Below are 10330 nucleotides of genomic sequence, written 5' to 3'. Positions count from 1 at the left end.
AGACGGAGGAGCAGCAGAGGTTAGTCTGTTACACAGCTACTGTATGGTTTGCATAGTCAGCACTATTGTGGAACTGACCTGGGTTAGGGTGGAAAAATAAAGTTCTTGCAGAGGACATTAATGTGATACTTTCAGGTGACTTTTCTCATCCTAATGTTTACCATGTTTCCTCATTCCTTCGGCCCTTTGTTCCCCCAGTCCTATGTTCCCCCAGTCCTATGTTTCCTCAGTCCTATGTTTCCTCAGCCCTATGTTCCCTCTGCCCTATGTTCCCTCTGCCCATATGTTCCCTCTGCCCTATGTTCCTTCCAGTCAGAGCTAATCTGACAATTTTCTTTGTATTTTGATTCGTCAAACTTACACAGGACCCATGCCTAGCCATGCATGGACCCTACTAACCACCAGAAATCAAGTATGACCTTTTCCAAAGGCGACACAAATCAGATTGCACACACACACACACACACACACACACACACACACACTTCAACACAGTGTATTATATAATTCAGTGACCCAAATTCAACCCATAATTCACACAGCCAAAACACCAAAAATAGTCTCTTTGTTTCAACCAAAAATAGTCCTCTTCAGGTGCACAATAAATAAACAAAATAGTCAGTTTGTTGGAAAATAAAAGTTGGTCAACCAAAAACCCAAACCAAGTGGCGCCTCTGGCGTCTAATAGAGCCGATTTGACCGGGTGTTACCTGCCGGTTGGCGGGAGACGTCGGAGAAGGACCGTCGGGTTGAATCAGGAGTTCTGGAGCAGGAGGATTAATCCAAAGGTGAGAAGAGAAGCTACAACATATAATACAGACTGGAAACACGCTGCCAGGGGTTGGCAGGCTAACGGAGCAGACTCTGGAGCCGCGGGCCGCCATCTTGAATTCCCCATACAGGTATTTTTGTGATGTGCTGAACAGAGCGCGTGCTCGAGTCCGGGGCGTTCCCGGAAGTATGACAGCATCGCTACAATATGTTTCTTCAGCTTGTTAGCATGCTAACATTTGCTAATTTGTGCCAAAAACAAGGTACGTACTGTGTGCATGAAGTTCAGGGTTGGTTAGTACAGGAGACGAACACAACAGTAGGTTGTGTGTGTGATTCTCCCATCAAACGATACCTGCATTGTTTGTTTTTTTTTTTACCCAGATCTAGAAATAAATGACTATTTGTGCAGGTTGGCTCGCAGCCAATCACCCCAAGTTATCAATAAATTAACATCTAAAGCAGAGGTGTCAAACTCTGGTTATATTTGGCCTGCAAAAAAATATACCAAATGATAACCAGAGCTGGCCCGCTGGTATTATACAGCGCAAATAAGACTACAAATCCCAGAATGCTCTGCTGGTGTTCTGGCTTGAACACAGTAGATCAGTGTGGAGCAAACTGAGCAACAATTAAAGTGTCTTTATGCACTTTTTCTTGCTAGTCCAAGGCTTGAATGGCTGCACATTCATTGAAGGATATTATTATTAGTCATTTGGTTTATTATTCTTATTTTATTCTCACATTTATTTTTAGCCTGTGGAAAAAGATTACTGTTAAATTTAAAGAAGGCCGCATATAAAATAAAGGGACATATGATTTTTATTTACATTCTATTTAAGAAATGAATGCCATTGATGTGTTTGTTTGTTTTATTTGATATTCGATTTTGCATGTTTGCAATATTAAGTTATATCAAGCTTTGCTTGTTCCATTTCGTTTGAACTTGTTTAGGTAAATTTTTACAATAAATATCAATGTTGGCCCGCGACTTTGTCCAAGTTTTACATTTTGGCCCACTGTGTATTTGAGTTTGACAGCCCTGCTGTAAAGTAAAGTTTGATTGTCCTACTGCAGCAGCTACAACCGAGACAGTCTGTGGTGTGGTGAAGCACGATCAAGTTGGCAGTTCACTGTGTTTTGTATTCTTGTAAAAAATAATCTGGACGGAGGGATGGCGGTGACATTTTATGCAACTATTTCTATTCACTGACGGAGCATCGAATGAAGCAGAAATTAAAGGTATCTATTGAAGTACTCTATTGGTATCAGTATCACTTTAAGGGAACTTGTTTTTGTACTTTTTTTTACCCAGGCCTTATGTGTTTGAGTAAAGAAAGAAAAAGAGGAGGGAAATAAACGAGAGAAGCAGAGTTTCTGGTGAGTTGTGAGGTCAGTCAGAGGCTGAGAGGAACAGAAACACAGCATGTGTCTGTTAGCTAGCTAGCTCATGGCGGATACTGTAGCTGCTACATTGGCTGTTTTGGGCCAATAAGCCCAAGCAGCAGTCCAAGAACAATTTTGTGCGAATGATTTGAGGTGAAAATTTGCTGCGCGTTCCTTATGAACGAACTTTGCAGCAGTAAGCAGGCAACATCTGTAACTATTAAGCCAGGGCAGATCTCACTAACACAGATAATAAAAGCTGTTTTATGTTCTCAGGTTGTGAAGAGTTCTACTCCGGACTCTGTAAACTCCACACTTCTCTGCCCGCTGATCCCTATCAGCCAACAGACGGCTGGCTCAGTAGCTCGGCTTCCGCACCAATTACCTTCTCCCCCGAGACTCTGAAACTGAGAATATACTGTGTGTATGAATGAGTGAGGAAGAGTGTGTGTGTGTAGATGTATGGATGAGATGTGTGTGTATGCTTACAGTATGCATGCATGTGTGTGTGTGTGTGTGTGTGTGTGTGTGTGTGTGTGTGTGTGTGCATATCAAATGTATTTCTGCTCTGAATCAAAACCCCAAAGCGACCATGTCAGAAAATTGAGCTTACCCACATTAACGAAAATACCCATAATCCCTGTGTGTAACGGAGAAACTAAATACCTCATGTGGGCACAAACGGCCCTCGGCTCTCCTCTATCTGGAGACTGAAAGCCTCTCCTGTCCTCTCCCCTCTGCTCTGTGTAAACAGCCAGTCTTGTCCTCTCCCCTCTGCTCTGTGTAAACAGCCTCTCCTGTCCTCTCCCCTCTGCTCTGTGTAAACAGCCTCTCCTGTCCTCTCCCCTCTGCTCTGTGTAAACAGCCCATCTTGTCCTCTCCCCTCTGCTCTGTGTAAACAGCCCGTCTTGTCCTCTCCCCTCTGCTCTGTGTAAACAGCCTCTCCTGTCCTCTCCCCTCTGCTCTGTGTAAACAGCCAGTCTTGTCCTCTCCCCTCTGCTCTGTGTAAAGAAGCCAGTCTTGTCCTCTCCCCTCTGCTCTGTGTAAAGAAGCCAGTCTTGTCCTCTCCCCTCTGCTCTGTGTAAACAGCCAGTCTTGTCCTCTCCCCTCTGCTCTGTGTAAACAGCCTCTCCTGTCCTCTCCCCTCTGCTCTGTGTAAACAGCCAGTCTTGTCCTCTCCCCTCTGCTCTGTGTAAAGAAGCCAGTCTTGTCCTCTCCCCTCTGCTCTGTGTAAAGAAGCCAGTCTTGTCCTCTCCCCTCTGCTCTGTGTAAACAGCCCGTCTTGTCCTCTCCCCTCTGCTCTGTGTAAACAGCCTGTCTTGTATATGTGTATAAATATTAAATTTGTCAAAATCACACTTTCTTTCCTTTCCCTTCTACAGTAGGTGTGGTGTAAAGTAACTGAGTATATTTTAGACCTTATAAAAAGAGTCTAAAATGTATTTTATATAAAGAACATTTATCTGCTGTCTTCATTTAGATAGGAAGATTCATAATAATCATAATTATGTACATTTATCAACATTCAAATCAATGTACGGTTAGCCTCGGCCTCCCAGAATAATACAATGAATACAAAATGTACAAGAGTTAAGACAATTTTTAAACATATATTGTATTATATTATATTTATATATACATATATATAACTACGCACAAAAAGTAAGGCAATTTGTGTTGGGTAGATTATTTTGTTATTGTAACAATGCTTTTTGGCAATAAATCTTATACTGTTGGAAAGCCTGAAGTCTCCCCTTTTAAATGGTACCACATTTGTAGGGAACATGCATTTGTGGGATCAGCAGCAGAGCTGAGTATGTAGGCTGTGCCCAAGAAAAATGTGCCAAATCTTCTCATTATTTTGCTGTTGCTATTGACTCTTATTTTGAGCTTTTGGTACTCCCAGGTGATGCCAATCAGGTGCCAATCAGAAACTTGATTGGCAGCACCTGTGAGAATGGGCCCTGCAGTACAGTACAGTCAGTACAGTTGGTGGCTGTTCCAAGAATTGGCAGGCCACGTTTGACTGATCTGGATAAGGTCTGTGTGATAGGGCAACTTCAAGCTGGTGTTCCGCAAAACCAAGTTGCGGCATTATTTGGAGTGAACCCTCGTACTATCTCCAAAGTCAAGGCCAAGTTCAATATAACGGGGACGTCAGAGACAGGCCACGAAGTGGGCGTCCCAAGAAGACAACACCCCAGGGTACCTTTTCAAAGGGGAGGCTTCAGGCTTTCCAATGGTATAAGATTTATTGCCAAAAAGCTTTGTTACAACAACAAAATAATCTACCAAACACAAATTGCCTTACTTTTTGTGCGTAGTTTATATACAATTGTTGTGCAGCTGCTGATTTGATGACTTTCAGACCAAGTGGGAGGTGTTAGACGTCACGTGCAACATCAAATATGGCCCTTTTATAGCGGTCCCGCTTCCAACAGTCCCATCAGTTTTCTGCCTCTGTGACGACCTCCGGAGGTGGATATTGGTGGGATCACTTGATCCTGGCATCCCAATTCTGGCGCTTTCATAGTGCAGACGAGACGTTACAGAGCTTTGAATGTCGCATCGTGAAACAGCAAAGAAAGAGCCTAAAGTTTGATGTTGTCGTCAGGCTGTCACGAGTCTTTGATGAGCAGATCTTGTCTTCAGCAGTTTGCCTTTGACTGAATCATCCAATCATGATAATAGCCATTAAAGTTTCCATTAAAGTCGAAACTTTGAAATGTTGCATTAAAGAAAATGCGAATTAGGGACGTTTCCATCAACTGGTTTAGAGCGTAACGTACTGCAAGACTGCAGTAGAAGAAGAAGAGATTGTAGAGAGAAAAAAAGAACAAAAAGAATCAGCTAATCAGACAACTTTGGCCGAGAAAATGGAGAGAAGATGCCGATAGTGGAAACAGCTGATTCGTCATGATAGTTAAAAGATGAAAAACACCCACGGGAACATAAAAACTTTTATCTGCATTTTTGTAAGATAGATATAGAATTTGGAGTTTCCATCAAGCTTTTCTCATGGGAATCTTTAAAATGTGCATGTGAATTTGTTGATGGAAACATGACTAACCCCAGTGTTACTGCATACTGAGCAATGTTACACACATTGACAAACTTGAACATTTTTAACATTTTATATGTTGAAATGTTATCATGTCCCAAGTCAAGTCAAGAGTCTTGAACTTGTGAGTTACTTTCTGTAAAGCCAAGTTACAGGGATCACAACAGTAACTTTTCTGCTGATTCCAGGTATATGAGGAAATGTATCATACATGCAATGGGACATTTATTCAAATAAAAATCAACAAAAATCTGAGGGACTTGCTTGTACCAGCTACTTTATACTCCCACTACAGCAGGTTATACAGTTATTTTGCAGAATATTTTCATACAAAACATATGATTAGCTTCTCAAACATGATGTACTGTTCAGAGCAAAAATATCCCTGTTATTTAGTCACTTAAGTCTGTAATTTAGTCTTTTGGGTTTTTTAAAGGTGTAATATGTAATTTTCTGCTGATAATCCAAACAATAACAAAAGACAGAGTGATGCCTTCACTGCAGTCAGTTACTCCCAGTTACAATTCCTTCAGTTTTCTTTGTTCAGGAGGTTTTTACCGGGACGATTAACTACTTAGCTTGCTTCTCTTATAACTTTAGATCCAGATGTCCAATGAATAAAATCCTTTATCTGTTTAAAATGTAATAAAAAATCCACAAGGTCTAAAAACCGTTTTGTAATGATGTGACTTAAAACTCGATAAAAGTCAACTTTTTGCAGACGACTACACTGCTGACATAAAAGGGATGTTACGCCATTTACAGGTTACTGACACAGATGGAGTCCTTGATTAAATGTATACATTTGTGTGGGCTTGTTGGAAACATTTGGAGTAATATAAATTAAGTACACAACTCAATAAAATACATGGCAAAGGTCTAGTCGATTTTAGAGAAGTTAATAGAGATGAGATTTCTCAACACTGTTTTCAGTGCATATCTTAGTTTTGATAATACTAATTAGTCAATTTATTTATTTATTTATTTATTCATATTTAAAATACTGCAACCTTAAATTTACTTTCTTTACATTCACAGGGGCTTTGAATTACAAAAAATAAAACTGGTAATTTATATAAAAATAGTAAATATTGCATTAATCAATGGTGGAAAATAACTAAGTACATTTACTCAAGTACTGTTTAAAGGTACTTGTACTTTACTTGAGTATTTCCATTTTATGTAACTTTATACTTCTACTTCATTACATTTTGAGGCAAATATTGTACTTTTTACTCCATTTAACATAAAATATATGATCAATTTAAAGTGATTAGACTTTGTTTTTGAATTAAATCTTATAACAGTATTTAAAGTGATTAAATGAGCCTTATCTTAAATACATCAATACAAATAATCTAATAATATATTTAGAATATATAAAACAATCTGAGTGGGTCCATTCTGCATAATGAGTACTTTTTACTTTGATACTTTAAGTACATTTTGATGCTGATACTTTTGTACTTTTACTTCAGTAAGTTTTGAATGCAGGACTTTTACTGTAGTGGAGTAATTTCACAGTGTGTTATTAGTACTTTTACTGAAGTAAGGGATCTGAATACTTCTTCCACCACTGGTATTAATATAATATAATAGGGCGTTCCCTAATAATCCTATAATATTTATAACACTCCTAAGGGCCATTTGGCATAATTAATATTTTAACTTATTCTAAGTGTATTTTGCCAAAAAAAATACTCCTGTCCTTTCACTGAGATGCTAAATGTAGGACTTTACTTGTAGTGGAATGTTTTTAAATCATTGTATCAGCATTTTGATAACTTAATTGTTTTAGTCTTTTTGGTCATTTAGTGTCTTTTTTTTGGGTAATTTTGTGTCTTTTTTGGTAATTTTGTGTCTTATTTTGGTAATTTTGTGTCTTTTTTTGGTCATTTTGTTTCTTTTTTGGTAATTTTGTGTCTTATTTTGGTAATTTTGTGTCTTTTTGGTCATTTTGTGTCTTTTTTGGTAATTTTGTGTCTTATTTTGGTAATTTTGTGTCTTTTTGGTAATTTTGTGTCTTTTCTGGTAATTTTGTGTCTTATTTTGGAAATTTGGTGTCTTTTTTTGGTCATTTTGTTTCTTTTTTGGTCATTTTGTGTCTTTTTTGACCATTATGTGGTAATTTTGTGTCTTTTTTTGGTCATTTTGTGTCTTTTTTTGGTCATTTTGTGTCTTTTTTTAGTCATTTTGTGTCTTTTGGTGTCTTTTTTTTGGTCATTTTGTGCCTTTTTTGGGTCATTTTGTGCCTCATTATTTGTCCAAAATTTGTTGTATGAACTGAGTTTGTATGATCTGAACTGTGTGCGTGAGATTGTGTTCAGTGAGCAACATGCATGTTTAATTGGGGGTCGCGACTCAAAAAGGTTGAGAACTCCTGCTCTACATGGTGATCTAGAGGCAGAGATAGGAGTCTGGGATAAAAAACAAAGTTTACTGTCAGTCTGGTTTAGTAGTTTAATAGTCGACACAGTAAACTGTGAGTGATTGATGCATATTGTGCAAATGAAATTTTGGCTTTATGTAAGTGTGTAGATGTTCCTGCATACTTACTGCATCATAAAACATATGTGTTCATGCATGTGTGTGTGTGTGTGTGTGTGTGTGTGTGTGTGTGCATGTAAGTGTGTTTTTCTTGAACTAATTGGAGAGAGCTTGGAGTCAAGGCTCAAGGATAAGATAAGATTGCAGAAGCCAAACGCTGCTGTCGGGAAATAACCATGTAACTGCAATTTCTGTTTTTCTTCCTCAGAATATTTTCCAGTTGTTTGTGTGCAGAGTGAGCCTCATCAACCCTGAGGTATTTAGTTCAAAATCCATTGTTAAATTTCAAAACTTTGTTGGCGTAAATTAACAAAAAAAAAAAAAAAAAGCATTTCCTTTTCCCAGTCCTGAAAGACAGACTGACTCTGTGCAGATACGTGGTTTTTGGTCTGACAATGGCAAGAAGCATCTGGTAACACTTCTGTGTAATTGCTGCTGAGAAACCCTGAAGATCTGAGAGGAGAAAAAATTCCAGCATGTTTTTCCTTCGTCCTCCTCCTGCCCTGTTCGCCTCGTGTTGGAATTTTACCAGAGTTTAGGTAAAAACAAAAGAGACGGGTGTTCAGAGTGTAAGAAAAAAAACTTGGATGAAATACAAGGAGGGTGTTTCTAGTGACTGTTTATGGTGTGTGTGTGTGTGTGTGTGTGTGTGTGTGTGTGTGTGTTAAAGGTGTTTCCTAACAGCTATGCTGGGATCCGAAGTTAAGTCGAGAGGGGAATTAAATGGGTACCAATTTCTTTTGTAGCAATGACTTCTCCTACACACTGTACAGCGCTAACTGAAAACAAATGATTTCAATGAATAATCGCTCCAGCTTCCACAAGTGCCATGTCTTTTTCTATTTTTGCAACAATTTTAGTGATAAGTGCGACATTGCTGTGGTGTTAAGAACTCCAATTCCCAGAGATCACCTGTCATTCATTTTGTTTTGTGTTTTAAAAAAAATACTAAAGAAATGATGGGTGATAATACGGAAGCCCTGAACCGCAAGTGAAGAAATTTTTTTTTGAGATGTTATCTTGTTATTTCGAGATCATATCTCGTTATTTCAAGATAATATCTCATTATTTCGAGATAATACACATATGTAAAAAAAAAATAAGAATAAAAAAAAAAAAAAAATCTTCCAAAATTTTTGTATGTAAAAAAAAAAATTTTTTTTTTTTTTAAATATATATATTTTTTTACATAGGTGTGTTCTCTCGAAATAACGAGATATTATCTCGAAATAATGAGATAATATCTGAAGAAAAAAAAAATTTTGGAAGATTTTTTTTTTTTTAATTCTTTTTTTTTTTTACATATGTTTATTATCTCGAAATAATGAGATAATATCTTGAAATAACGAGATAACATCTCAAAAAAAAATTTCTTCACTTGCGGTTCAGGGCTTCCGTATGATAAAATATGAAACCGATAAAAAATATTGTGTTCAAAATCAAATGTACGATGGAGTATTAGGGTCACATTTAGAAAGAAAAAAAAAATCATGAGATTAAAAATTTAATTAAGAGATTAAAATTTTCTTTTTTTTTTTTTCAAATAAATTAAAAAAATAAAATACACCATGTTTACAGCGGATCATATTTCCCTCACTACCGGTCTGAGGTTTTAACATCACAAAATAGGAAGATCAACAGGTCTGCACCGAGTTGTTGTCCTACTTTCTTCTGTAGAGGAAAGTCTGGTGGCGGGACTATTTTCCTACGACTCTTCTGGATTAAAATTGGGTGTTTTTGGTTTTGTGGTTCTTACAACCCCTATAGTGTGGGCTGTTTATCATGCCACAGTTCTAAAACCTGCAATTCTAGTCTAGATATCAAGGTTTTTTTTTCCCACTTTGCTACTACTGTGTGGGATAACAAAATAATAATAATAATATAGTAATTTCAGCATTCTGGGGATATAAACTATAGGTTATCTGTGTTTGAAATATTACCATCTGTATTTAAACTTGATTCATGTTGATTATGCCTGCAGCACAATACCAAAAAAAAGAGAAAGAAAAAGGAAGGAGAAGGAGCGCCAGGAAGCAGCTAAGGGTAGCAGACCTCTTAATGCATGGCTAAAACCAAGTACTAGCACAAAAATTCAAGAAAGAACACCTGAACAAGGCCTCAGAAAGTGTTACACCTGAGAGAGAGGAGGAGAATGTAGAGGCAACACCTGAGAGAGAGAGGAGGAGAATGTAGAGGCAACACCTGAGAGAGAGAGGAGAATGTAGAGGCAACACCTGAGAGAGAGAGGAGGAGAATGTAGAGGCAACACCTGAGAGAGAGAGGAGGAGAATGTAGAGGCAACACCTGAGAGAGAGGAGGAGAATGTAGAGGCAACACCTGAGAGAGAGGAGGAGAATGTAGAGGCAACACCTGAGAGAGGAGGAGAATGTAGAGGCAACACCTGAGAGAGAGAGGAGGAGACTGTAGAGGCAACACCTGAGAGAGAGGAGGAGAATGTAGAGGCAACACCTGAGAGAGAGGAGGAGAATGTAGAGGCAACACCTGAGAGAGAGGAGGAGAATGTAGAGGCAACACCTGAGAGAGAGGAGGAGAATGTAGAGGCAA

The sequence above is a fragment of the Centropristis striata genome, chromosome 13 (assembly GCF_030273125.1).
Source record: "Centropristis striata isolate RG_2023a ecotype Rhode Island chromosome 13, C.striata_1.0, whole genome shotgun sequence".
In the NCBI taxonomy this organism is placed as follows: domain Eukaryota; kingdom Metazoa; phylum Chordata; class Actinopteri; order Perciformes; family Serranidae; genus Centropristis; species Centropristis striata.
The sequence above is the reverse complement of the archived record's forward strand: the minus strand, read 5'-3'. Positions refer to the sequence as shown.